Source organism: Camelus bactrianus, chromosome 11 (genome assembly GCF_048773025.1).
Source record: "Camelus bactrianus isolate YW-2024 breed Bactrian camel chromosome 11, ASM4877302v1, whole genome shotgun sequence".
In the NCBI taxonomy this organism is placed as follows: Eukaryota; Metazoa; Chordata; class Mammalia; order Artiodactyla; family Camelidae; genus Camelus; species Camelus bactrianus.
The window spans coordinates 84,586,823-84,599,428 of NC_133549.1; the positions used below are offsets into that span (position 1 = coordinate 84,586,823).

The window sequence follows — 12,606 nt, forward strand, 5'->3', positions numbered from 1 at the left end:
TCTTCCCATCCAGGTCCGAGAACCAACCCAGGTTGTCCGGGGTGGTGTGGTGGGTCTGGCAGCCAGGACAGGTCCCAATGACCACACCCTGGTGATAGGCAAGCTTGGAGATATGCTTGGAGTACCCAGTCCCACAGACATCGCAGGTGAAGACTAGCTGGTAGTGCGCGGGCACAGGTCCCTTGTCGGAGCTGGAGGGCCGCCAGCCCCAGCCCCAGGCCCGCCTTCTCCCTGCGGCCTCCAGGCAGGCACCGAGCCCCCAGCAGCCACCTCAGGCCAAGCCTCCGGGAGTCGCGCGCCTCTCAACAGTCTCGGCAGGCGGCTCAGCGCTGTCCACAGCAGCCCGCCCGCAGGCCCCAGCCGCCACGATCTGCGCAGCGGAGACCGAACCCCGCCCCGGCTCTCCCCGCGCCACGGCTCTCCCGCACGGCAGAGGCCGCCTCCGGACCAGACTGTCCAGCCACAGCCGAGATCGCCCCCCGCCCCATGCCCCGGCTTTCCCGGCGCGGCCGAGAACGACCCCCGCACCAGATCTCCCCGAGCGGCCAAGGGCGCCCCCCTCCCAGGCTGTCTCGCCACAGCCGAGATCGCCCCGCCCCACAAGCCCCGGCTTTCCGGCGAGGCCGAGAACGACCCCCGCCCAGGCTCTCCCCGCCTCGGTCCTCCCCGCCCCTGATCTCCCCGCCCGGCTGAGGCTGCCCACTGCCCAGGCTCTCCCCGCGCAGCAGACGCCGCCCCCCGCCCCAGCTCACCCCGCACAGCCGAGACCGCCCCAACCGGGCTCTCCGCTCCTGGCCCAGCCCTTCCCCTGCCCCTGCTCCGCAGATTTCTCCCCTCCTGTTCTGGCCCTCCCCGCACAGCCCATACCGCCCCTGCCCCCTGCCCCAAGCTCTGTGCGGGAAGCCCGGGCCACGCCTTCGACATCTTGGAAGCAGGCTTCCCTAGGCTGTTGCTTTAAAGATGATTTTGAAGGGAAAAAAAGGAACAGAAAAGAACATAAATACAAAACAGAAACAGACTCATACAAATAGAAAACAAACTTGTGGTTGCCAAGCGGGAGGGGCGTGGGACGGGACAGACCGGGAGTTCGAAATGTGCACACACTGACAGGCAGATGCAGAATAGATGAACAAGATTATACTGTATAGCACAGGGAAATACATACAAGATCTTGTGGTAGCTCACAGCCAAAGACATTGTTCCAATGAATATGGGTATGTTCATGTATCCCTGAAAAATTGTGCTCTACATGGGAAATTGACAAAATTATAAAGAAAGATTCATTAATTGCCCAAATACCTGTCTATATAAATCAACCTTTTTAAATAAAATACCAAAAAGTGCAGGGGGGAGAAAAAGCTGCGGGTTATTTCCATAGCATCCTGGTGTGTTTGACGACGTGGAGTGACCCTATTCGTTCCTTCAGCGAGCATTCGTTGAACGCCTCCTATGTGCCTGATACCGTGCCTGGTGCCCAGGAAATACTCCCTGTCCTGAAAAAGCGTACAGTCGGACATGGAAATGAGCAGCTACAGCAGCGTATGAGCGGTTCTGTCATACTCACCCGGGCCCCGCTAGTTCAGACATGATCACAATTTGGGGAAGGACTGAGATAAGGACTGTATTCGTGGTAGTGTAGAAAGCATGTCGTCTAAGCAAACTGAAAGACAGAGCAATAAGCATTCCTCCACCTAAAAGTACAAATGGCTTCAAGGGCCCTAAGAGCATCCATTGACATGCTACAGCAGTGAAGGCAGAATCCGCTTTAAGGAGCAGAGAACAGAGAAAGCACTCACCTTACAAGGGCAAACCTCTGACTGCCCTGTTGCCATCCCAGTTGAGGGAGTGGGACCTATAGGAAGGAAAAGTGACCTGAAAGTAAAAAGGTAAGTGGTAATACGATAAGGCTGAGAAAGGGCCAAATGAGCAGCCGTGGCAATGACACAGTGGCTTCAGCGATTCAGTGGCGTGTGAGCTGCCTGAACGTGTAACCCCCAATATCTCAGTGGCTTAATACAATCCCGGGCTTTTCTTCCCTTGCGTAACGTCCAAGATGGGTTTATCTTCCTTGGTGGGTAGCTCTTCTCCTAGCCAGAGTTCGGGGATCCAGGTTCTTTTTATCCGCTGAATCGATCATCTTCGACATATGGCTTCTCAGGTCTCAAGGACGTGAAGGAGGACGTGAAGGGGAACGTGTGGGAGATCTTTATGGGCTGTGCTGAAGTTCACATGCCACCGTTAGACCTCAACAGCTGAGCGCGCCCGACTGCCAGGGAGGCCGGGAAATGGAGTCCAGCCGCATCTGTGCCCACGAACAGGAGGCAGTGACCATGGTAAGCAGCTAGGCCAGAGCGCCACACGGAGCTAGAGGTAGAGGCCAGCTCCCTGTGGGTGGGCACCCTCTCTCGGCCTCACCTTGCTATCTCTGATGCCGAGTTGAGGATCTCGGGCCCCCAGGTCATGAGGTCCCTACTGTCATTTGCTCCGTGCCATGCTGCCCGTGGCCTTGCTCTCTCTCACGTCCCCAGTGTATTCCATCAGAGCAGTTATTACTTCCTGATTACATCCTTCCTTGTCATTCAGTTTACCCGCTGGCCTTCCTCCTACGTGGACGGAAGCTCCATGAAGGCAAGGAAGCAGCCAACGAGATGGTCACGTCACTCTAGTGATGTCAGCCTCCATCTGCCCATCTGTCCCTGGGTCTCTGCATATCCAGCTGGAGAAGTTCAGCGTGCCAGACTGTGTAATCAGAGAAGTGGACAGTTTTCCTGCTCCCAGGACTGTGCTACTGAGTGTGCACAGTGGACACAGGCTGTCTATAATCCCAGTTCCAGCCCTGCTACCTGCATGGCCTTGACTCACGAGCTCTAAACTTCCAGCTAGGGCCTCAGAATTTCTCATTCCATTTGCTTTAGGGAACTGAAACCCTCAGACCTCAGGATGCTATTGCCCATTTCTCCTGTGTGGGGACAGTTTCCTACTGGCGACACAGAGTGTGAGCACTGGTTTAGGCACACAAACACACACACACACACACACACATACCAACAAAGACACACACATAGACACCCGTGTACAATGACATTGAATAAGAATTATCGCGTCACATCCTAAGAGGAACAGCCATGGAGGAGGAAGTCAGAGGAAGATAACTTGGGTCGCAGGCAACACCTCCAGGTGACATCACTCTCCAATTTTTTAGGCCTTATTCCACTTGCACCTCAGGACGTCCCTAGAAGTACTTGCTAGAATCATTCCCACTGTGCAGCTGGGGAGACACACGGGCCTGGACACACACCAGGACTTCCCCAGGATGGAGAATAGGTAAGTATGAGGGGTGGAGTCTGGAAGCCAGGGCGTCTCCTCAAAGCTGCATGCAGACCCTCCCCGGCAGCTCTAGAGACGGCGGGGCTGCTATAACTGTGCAAGATGCGGGTTCGCGTGGAGAAGGGCGTGAGCAGGCAAGCGGCCCAGAGGGCAGTGTGTGGAGGTGTTGTCTGAGGAGGGGCTTCCAGGAAGTGGACCCCACGAAGTGACATCACATCCTTCACAGACCCCAACCGAAATGGAACCTGGTTACCAGGCACCCACATTCTAGTGACGGCTCCAGAGCCAGCGCACTTGGCTGGAGACAGTTGAAGACACAGGATGTTCTCCTCTTGTTTCCCGGTCTCCCGGGGCTTCTCCGCCAGGAAACCCTGGACTGCGAGGTTCTTCGGTGGCTGTAGGCGTCTGTGGAACCCTCCACCCAGACGCCTGTGGCCTATTTTGCGCAGGTCACCTAAGGTAACGCAGGGTGGCCTGGAGAAGGCCAGTGTGGGACCGGCCTCCATTGGGGGCCCTCCCTGGGCAGGCCCGCTTTCCCTCATCTCCATGTCGCTGAAGGGGGACTTGAGAGGAGGTGTCCCCTCTGGGCAGGAATGGCTTGTTGAACACTTGGTAACCTGGTGGTCCTGTCATGGCCGCACCCAAGGACAGGGCTGAGAAGGGGGAAAGAGGACTCCTGAGGGGCATCTTCTCTGTGTCAATGGGAATACAAGGCTCCCACTTTGTCAGCTTTTCTGCCCCTGAAGGAGGTCTGTGCAGACAGTGGTGGATGTGTGTCAGGACTGGAGATTTCTTATGGGTCGGACAACCAGACAGGGTTCTGAGGCTGCTGCCTGGCCTCTGGGCACTGTATTTACAGGACTCAACACACGGGACGGGACAGGACCTGGTCCATGGAGAACCCCGCGCCACCTCCCTGCAGGAGGCGCAGGTGCCCCACGACAGCAGCAGAGCCCAGGACGCGCTGAGGGTGAGTGCGAGCGAGGAGACTCCACACCCAGGAAGCCCCGGGCCCCACTGCTGCCCCGCTTCTCCCCTGGGCTGCCTCTTAAGAGAGCTGCTGGCAAAGGGATCTGATGCCCCGTCTCCCCCATCTGCCGTCACATCCCAGGCCCTGCCTTAGCCAGACGCAAAGTCAGTGCCCACATATGAGTCCGAATCTGAGAAAGAGACTTGGACAGAACTTCAGTATATGTACAGTCAAGGGTGTTTCTGCATTTTTCTACACGCTGTCCTGTTTCTTCTGCATCCCCACGTGTCCACATTAAACTGAAGATCCTGAGCCCACCCACCCCAGGCTCAGCCGCTGTGTTCTCATCCCTAGAATGGGATGTGTGACAGCAGTCACGGGGATGAAGTGGTGCATGCAGGGAGGGGCCGGCACTGCGGTGCTGACACAGGGATCTGAGGCACTGATGCATTTCATCATCGCCCTTCGCCCCTTGTACTGGTGATGCCGAGAACCTTGGATCTGCTCAGGGCTCCCCTGTTCCACCTCAGTCACAAGAGCTTGAGGCTTGAGGATTCGGTCTAATCTCCAGCCCCAAGTGCCTGGGGGTCCCCGGTGCTGCCTCTGATTCACATCTCTCCTCTTTCCACCCCAGGGTGGAGCTGGACCATCAGGGAGCAGGGATGAAGCCTACAGGGCTTGGAGCCTCCAGCGACACAGGCTGGAGAAGCTGGTGGCAAAGCTGGTGCCTGCCGTCCTGGGTGGCCACCCCTCCTATGTGAACACATTTCTGGGCAATTATCGAACTTTTGCCACCGCCCAGCAGGTGCTGGACCATCTGTTCCGGAGGTGAGCACTCTGTCTTCATGGGACATTGGGGACCTGGCCACCTACCAGCAGTGCCATGAGGCATTGTTCCTCTACCTCCCTAAGCCTCAGTTTCCCCCCTGCACACTGGGGTCAAGAGAGGATCAGGCCCTAGGAGGGTAGGATCAGAGGGAGACCTTCACGGAAGGTGCTCTCTGGGGACCTGGCTCACGGCAAGAGCAGCTGGCGGGGCTGTGGTTGTGCGAATTTGTCATTGTCCTCCTGCCCAAGAGCTAGCGTCTGCCTCCTGTGTCACTGGGACTTTGGCCTTGGGTGGAACTGTTTTCCCATTTCAAAGGGGATCTGTGACGCCATTAGCTGTCCCTGTCCTGGGAGAGTGAGAGCAGGGATCCCTGGGAGGGACAAGTGGGGTCCCAGGCCCACTCAGATGTGCGCTGTGGGGCCGGGTGGGCTCACTCACTCATTCCTCCAATGGATAGGAAGGGCCCCCAGGGCGAGGGGCTTTTCTAGGAACAACCATCATTTAATGCATCGAGCAGACATCAGCCCTGCCCTCCAGGGCTTCCATTCTCTGGGGTGTCACACTGTCACACTAGACAGCACATCCAGCTAGTGTGCTCGGGACAGTCCATGTGACGCCTTCCTGCTCTCCTCTAGATACGGATGCATCCTCCCTGTTATGGAAGAGGACGGGGGACCCCTGCACCAGCTGAAACAGTGAGTCTTTTGGATTGAAGCGGGAAGGACTCCTTCCCCAAATAGTGTGTGAAGCTCTGGGCTCTCTGGTTGGTCCAAGGTGGGCGGAATCCAGGATCCCACATATCCAGTGAGTCTGGTTTGAGAGCAAAAGTCCTAGGGCTTCCCCTGGCAAAGAGGAGACGAGACCCAGAGAGCTGTGGATGGGACTGTGGTGCTGTGAGGGGCAGCTGGGAGGTCAGAAGACAGAGTCAACCCTGAAGAAAACCCACAACCATCCCCTACACATCCCATCCCTGCCCACACGCCCTATGGGAGACACAGAACGCAAGGGGTGGAGAGCATCCTGCCCACCATCTAGTGCAGCCTCAATGGTGGGGACTCAGCTGGTGCTCAGGGGACCCAGTGAGCCTCAGGGGACAGCTGAGCCCATCCTGATGATGCTGAGTGGCAGGGGCAGAAGGAGACCCAGGCAGGGTCCCTGGAGGATTCTGCAGCCAGCAGGTGCAGGAGCTAAAGTCTGTGGAGTTAGGAGGCCCGTGGGCAGCCTGGATGGCCGACACAGCCTGTCTGTTTCCTCCTGGCTCAGGCACTGATAGAGCAGCTCCCGTGTCCCTTAGAGGGCAGTGCCCAGAACGCACAGCCTGCCTGTCCTCACAGATGTGCCATCCAGTGGGGAGGGGCAGGGAGAGGGACATAGCAGTGTGACAGTTGTCCCTGAAGCGGTGGACAGGTGGTCACGCCATTGAGCCAGGGCTGTCCCTTCAGAAGGCTGGTAGCAGCCCCTCCTCTGTGTCCAAGCCCGCCTCTGCCCACACTGCCAGCGGAGATGGGACATGGAGCAGAGCCGGCCTCTGGATGGGCAGGAGCCAAAGGCAAAAAGGCCCAGGTCCCCGCAGGGCTACCCTGGGAGCCCAGCATGGTAGGAAAGGCCAAGCCTCTGACCCTGGTGTCCCCCTGACTACCCCCAGGGCCATGTCCTCCATCCTGGGCACCTGGCTGTTCCAGTACCCAGATGATTTCCACCAGCCTCCAGAATTCCCATGCCTTAAGACCATTGTCGCTTACGTAGAGCTCAGCATGCCTGGCTCCGACCTGGAGCAGCAGGCCCACCTCCTCCTGGCACAGCTGGAGCAACTGGAGCTCCCAGAGGCAGACAGTGATGGTGAGCAGGATGCAGGGTGGGGGATCTGGTGGGTGGGGAGGGGAAGGCACTGGACCCCACAGAGCAGAGTCTGGGAAGACTCCCTGGGGGTGGAGTCAGGGAGTGAGAGTTGATTGAGTAGCAGTGAGGGCTCCCCTGGCTTTGGGAGACACGTGGGAAAGCAGTCCTATTGATGAGAGTTTCCCTTCTTGGAGCTACAGCACCAGCTCCAGAACCCGCTGGGGAAGCCCCTCTGGATGGAGAGCCAGCTCCAGCTCTCCTGCCTGCAACAGCACCAGAGCCAGAGCAGAGGGACGCGCTGTAAGTATCAGTCAGGCTCTGCTGCCTCCCGTCGCCTTCAGGCCCGGGACGCCCACTGTTCTTGAGGTGTCTGTGATTTACAATTCCGGATTACTCTTAGAGGTGATAACATATTCCTTGCGGCCTGTTGTGTTTGTGTTTTATTGTTAATAGAAACATCAAAGTGCCCTACATGTCTTTGTTTGGATACACTCACTTCTCTGTACCAGGCACACCGGGTGGGGATGTGGACAAGTGAACCCAGCATGTTCCCAATCTCTCCCTGCAGGTCCTGTGAGGCAGCGGCCTCCTCTCCCTTGTCTGCTGTGGACCCAGGGCCCAGCTCAGGGCCTCCATCAACACTGCCTGAGACCCCGCCCTTGGTAAGTGGCCGGTCATGTCATGATCAAGACAAGGACATAGAAGGCAACCCCGAATTTTGATCTTAGAGGATTTGTTTTTTTCCAGCAGTGAGACTGATGTTGTGTTTGTGTGAATGTTGCCTGTTTGTCCGACATCCATGGAGCCAGCAGCTCACGTGCCATTCCCATATGGCCACCAGAGGGAGGGGTGTCACTGCTTCTGAGAAACACTGTTCCATTCCAACGTGGTCCTTCCCAATTTAGCCCCCCTCAGAACATGTTTTAGAAAGTGAGGATTTCTTTAAGCTATAGAGCTTTGGTTTTTTCCTTCAATCTCATTTCAGGTCTAATCTCAATACACTGTAATTCACAAAAAGAAGTTGGCCACTGAGTGGAAGTTGTCCCTTGGGATACACAGACATGTGTTAGTCTGTGTCCAGCACCCATCTGTGTCCACCTCTGTCCCTTCCTCTCTCCCTCCAACCGTCTGCGTTTGTAAATATCTATTTAAATAAAAGACTTTGACAATCAGTGCAATGTAGTAGAGATATTTTAATTCATGTTGCCTTGTGTGTGTGTGATGTAGATTTGGGTAGAAAGAGGTCTGCTCACAGGACAGTGGGGTTGTCCCTGAATCCCTAGGAGACAATTGAAGCAGGGCAGTAGGTCTCGGTGAGAGTCACTCACCGGGGAAGTTCTCCTGCTCAGCACAGCCAAGGTGGGTCCGCATCGACTTCTATCCCCAGAGCACTGAGTCTGCTTTCGCCTGGGGCGCTTTGCTACAATCCTGTGTATCCTAAAGTGTCAGAAGAAAGAACAGTGATGATAAGAACTGCGGGAGAGGGACAGGTTTTGATTTCAATTACCTGCTCCTCTGCCTACAACGGCTTTCCCTGGATTGTAGTATAACGAACGCTCAGCCACCTGGGAGCAGAGTCTATGCCTGGTTTTGAGCATATTACAGATCTCCAGCCCAGCACTTGGCCAAGAAGATGTACACGTATTGCTGAGTGAATACAGTTGGGAGGGAAGATAGGACAGGTTCGGGAATATATTTGAAATGGGGCCACTCCTGGAGCTTTCCTGACAGGAGGTCATCATACATAGGCACCTTCCTCACCTGCCAGGCCGTTTACTCCTGAAGGCCTTCCCACAGAGCCCCTCAGCCAGGACCCACATGATCCCAGGGCTCTCCCACATCACATCTCACCATCTGCTCTCACTTCCGTTCTCATTTTGGCCCCCTTGACTCTCCTGCTGTGTGGCTCTCCACTCTAGGACTCAGGGGACACCTCTGACTCCCTCAGGGATCCAAAGTCAGAATATTAGATCCTACAGACCTGTAGTTTCACTATGGGACTGAATTTAGGAATCAGTCACCACGTGGAGAAATTCCGCTCTACATGACTGTCATAATGGGGGGGGGTTTCCTTGAACAATCTATGTTAAATTCGATGGCATAAAGGAAGCATGTTTTTCTTGCAATGAGCATCCCTACTAAATGGAGCCATTTCTCTGATGAGGCTCTAAAAGACCTGACGCACAGCATGAGGAACAGTTTGAAGTGATATTGAGCTATAACGCAGTATATAATGCTGTGATACTTCTAAAAATTGTTATTATCCAGTTGGGCTAGAGTTATTGAAAAAAAAAACATTGTGTGTATATGACCCTTTAAATTTCTCATGTTTCCATGAAATTCAGAAGATGGTGGTGAATTTATCCATTTCCTTCTCGGCATTCATTGGGATGATCCTGTTTTTTCTCCTCACACTGTTAATGGATTGGAGTATATACTCATGCATTTTTCTAGGGTGAAGCCACCCTGCATTCCAGGAATCTTTCCCACTTGTTCATGGTGCACAATTCTTCTTACACAGATGGATATGAGTGACTAGTATATAGGTATTTTTCTGCCCTTTCTACCTCAGCTCAGGCTTCCTGAGCCCTGGTAGGGTGGCCGGTGATGGCCAGGACACAACACCGAACCGCAGAGGTTTTTGCCTTCTCATTACTCATGATAATCGTTCTTACTAACCCCCGATGCTTGATTTACACAGTCATGACTGTCAGACAGACCTGCACTCACCCATTTCCCCACCTCGTGTCTCACTCTCCACTCGTTCCTTGTGGGATCCGTTCATTTCTTCCTTCAATCCAACCGTCCTCACTCTCAGTGACAGCCTGACAGCGGCAAACTCTCTGAGTCTCTTGGATCTGAACACAATGTTATTTTGCTTTTACTCCTGAGTCATGGCTTAGAAGGAAAAACATATGGACATTCCTGTGATGGGTCCCTTCGCATCTGAGATGTCTTTCTGAAGTCTTGAAGTCAGTGGCAGCCTGGCCTCGCACAAAGTGGGCTCACTTGGACCACTGGGCCCTGGCTGGGCTGAGAAGCATCCGTGCAGATGGGGCACTGCCCTTGGAGGAGCATCAGCAGGGCCCTCGCGGGTCAGGAGGCAGGGGAGGGGAAAAAGTGGGCAAGAGCCTCTCCTGTGGTTTCCCTGGCGAGCAACAGGGAGGCAGGGCTAGCATGTGGGAGGAATCAGCATCTCTGGGTGGAGGGGCTGCCCCTACTTGTCTGTCCCCGCCCTGGGTGTGCTCACTGGCATCTTCTACTGTCTCTAGGAACTGACTAGCCCTGGGAGGGGCAGCCCCTCCAGGGTCAGTGGGACCCAGATGTCAAAGTGTCAGAAAACAGACAATAAAAACGGCTAGCATACATGTCCAAACCACAGGCCTCTGTTTCCGCATGCGTGGAGGGCGGGATTGGTCCCAGTGGCCCTCCAAGGTCCAGCCCTGCACTCTCAGAGTCCAGCCAGCCGCCAGGACCTCCCCGAATTCAGGTCCTAACCGTCTAGGGTCAGCAAAGCAGCCATGCCACTACCCAGCCCTGCAGATCAGGCATTTCAAGGCCAGTGGGTCGCCTGGGGCTTCTGTGGCACAGGAGAACAGGCAGTGGTGGGGCTGCTGGCTCAGCCTCCAGGTTGGACTTCACAAATGGAACAGGGGGCTCTGGGCTGGAATAATCCAGGCTTGTTCGCCAAGGGGAAGGACGGGGGTAACCGAGTCAGAGCACAGACTGCCAGTGCCTCGAGAACCATGCTGAGGCCCGGGGGCGAGGGGGTCGGCAACTGGGAGCGCGCATCCTGCTGGGATCCTGTGAGATGGTGGCTGGGTGATTAATGCTGAAGCTCACACTGCCCAGAAGGCTTCTGGAAATAAACACGCTCTCATAAACACAGGAACATCCTGAGAAGACAGTCAGACAAGGCTGGGAGACAAATGCGGGGCACGCGGCCCACCGCCCATCAGAAAGCACCCCTCACACCCACTCCCCTTGTCACCACGGCTGCCTGGCCTGTCAGTGGTGATAGTGAGTGGCCTGCTTTCCTGACCGCTTGGCCAGTGGCCAAAAGTCAGGGCTGAAGTTGGCACTTGTTCACCAGTGCTGTCCAGGGGACAGCAGGTGCCACAGAAGGATCTGTGGGGCCTCCTTGTGTCTGGCCAGAGGGACAAGATCTGCAGATGGGTGTGGGGGTGCTGATCCTGCACCCGGGAAGTACACTGGCTAACTGGCCATCCTTTCCTGGAATCCCTGAGAACCAGCAAGACGGGGACCTTGACATTTGGGGCAGGACTGAGCCACCCCATGTCTGTTCTGAGTCTTGTCTTTCTGCCTGTCCTCCTGACAAGGTGGCGCTCTGAGTATTTTCATCTGGAGACAGGAAGACAGAGGCCCACAGGGGCAAAGTGACCTGCCCAAGGCCACACAGCCACAGCCAGGAGGGGCGCAGACTCCAAGTCCAGCCCCTTCCCACTGGGACATGGCCTGTAGCTGCAGAAGGCCCCAGCTGCAGCCCACAGAGGGTTCTCGGGAGTCCTTCTGACTCCAGAACCAGGGAGAGCAGGAGAGCCCCAGGCCCCACATCTGCAATCGATAGCTACTGATAAAAAAAAAAAAAAAAAAAAAAAAAAAAAAATTGGCACGTCCAGAGCAGCCCAGGGCCAGAGTATAGTTCTTGAAGGCAGAAGGTGAGTCAGCTGGTCTCCTTCTTGCCAGGGTGGGTGGGATCCTGGTCCTCAGCCCCTGCCACAGCACTGGTGGATTTGGGGGACACCGCAGCCTCTAAAACAAGCTCCTGGACCCCCTTGCCAGCCACTTGGCATACCTTCTCCCTTCTGACTGCCAGGATTTCTTCAATATTCCTCTTCCCATCCAGGTCCGAGAACCAACCCAGGTTGTCCGGGGTGGTGTGGTGGGTCTGGCAGCCAGGACAGGTCCCAATGACCACACCCTGGTGATAGGCAAGCTTGGAGATATGCTTGGAGTACCCAGTCCCACAGACATCGCAGGTGAAGACTAGCTGGTAGTGCGCGGGCACAGGTCCCTTGTCGGAGCTGGAGGGCCGCCAGCCCCAGCCCCAGGCCCGCCTTCTCCCTGCGGCCTCCAGGCAGGCACCGAGCCCCCAGCAGCCACCTCAGGCCAAGCCTCCGGGAGTCGCGCGCCTCTCAACAGTCTCGGCAGGCGGCTCAGCGCTGTCCACAGCAGCCCGCCCGCAGGCCCCAGCCGCCACGATCTGCGCAGCGGAGACCGAACCCCGCCCCGGCTCTCCCCGCGCCACGGCTCTCCCGCACGGCAGAGGCCGCCTCCGGACCAGACTGTCCAGCCACAGCCGAGATCGCCCCCCGCCCCATGCCCCGGCTTTCCCGGCGCGGCCGAGAACGACCCCCGCACCAGATCTCCCCGAGCGGCCAAGGGCGCCCCCCTCCCAGGCTGTCTCGCCACAGCCGAGATCGCCCCGCCCCACAAGCCCCGGCTTTCCGGCGAGGCCGAGAACGACCCCCGCCCAGGCTCTCCCCGCCTCGGTCCTCCCCGCCCCTGATCTCCCCGCCCGGCTGAGGCTGCCCACTGCCCAGGCTCTCCCCGCGCAGCAGACGCCGCCCCCCGCCCCAGCTCACCCCGCACAGCCGAGACCGCCCCAACCGGGCTCTCC

At 56.7% G+C, this 12,606-nt stretch overlaps 1 long non-coding RNA gene across 1 annotated transcript; it reads right to left on the reverse strand.

The window, feature by feature from the left end:
• Window positions 1–8,140: 8,140 nt before the first annotated feature.
• LOC141579210 (uncharacterized) lies at window positions 8,141–11,819 on the reverse strand. The gene is made up of 2 exons (XR_012510382.1): window positions 11,782–11,819; window positions 8,141–10,861 (listed from the first exon to the last, which is right to left on the reverse strand). It is a non-coding gene; the product is annotated as an uncharacterized LOC141579210 (long non-coding RNA).
• Between the last annotated feature and the right edge of the window lie 787 nt (window positions 11,820–12,606).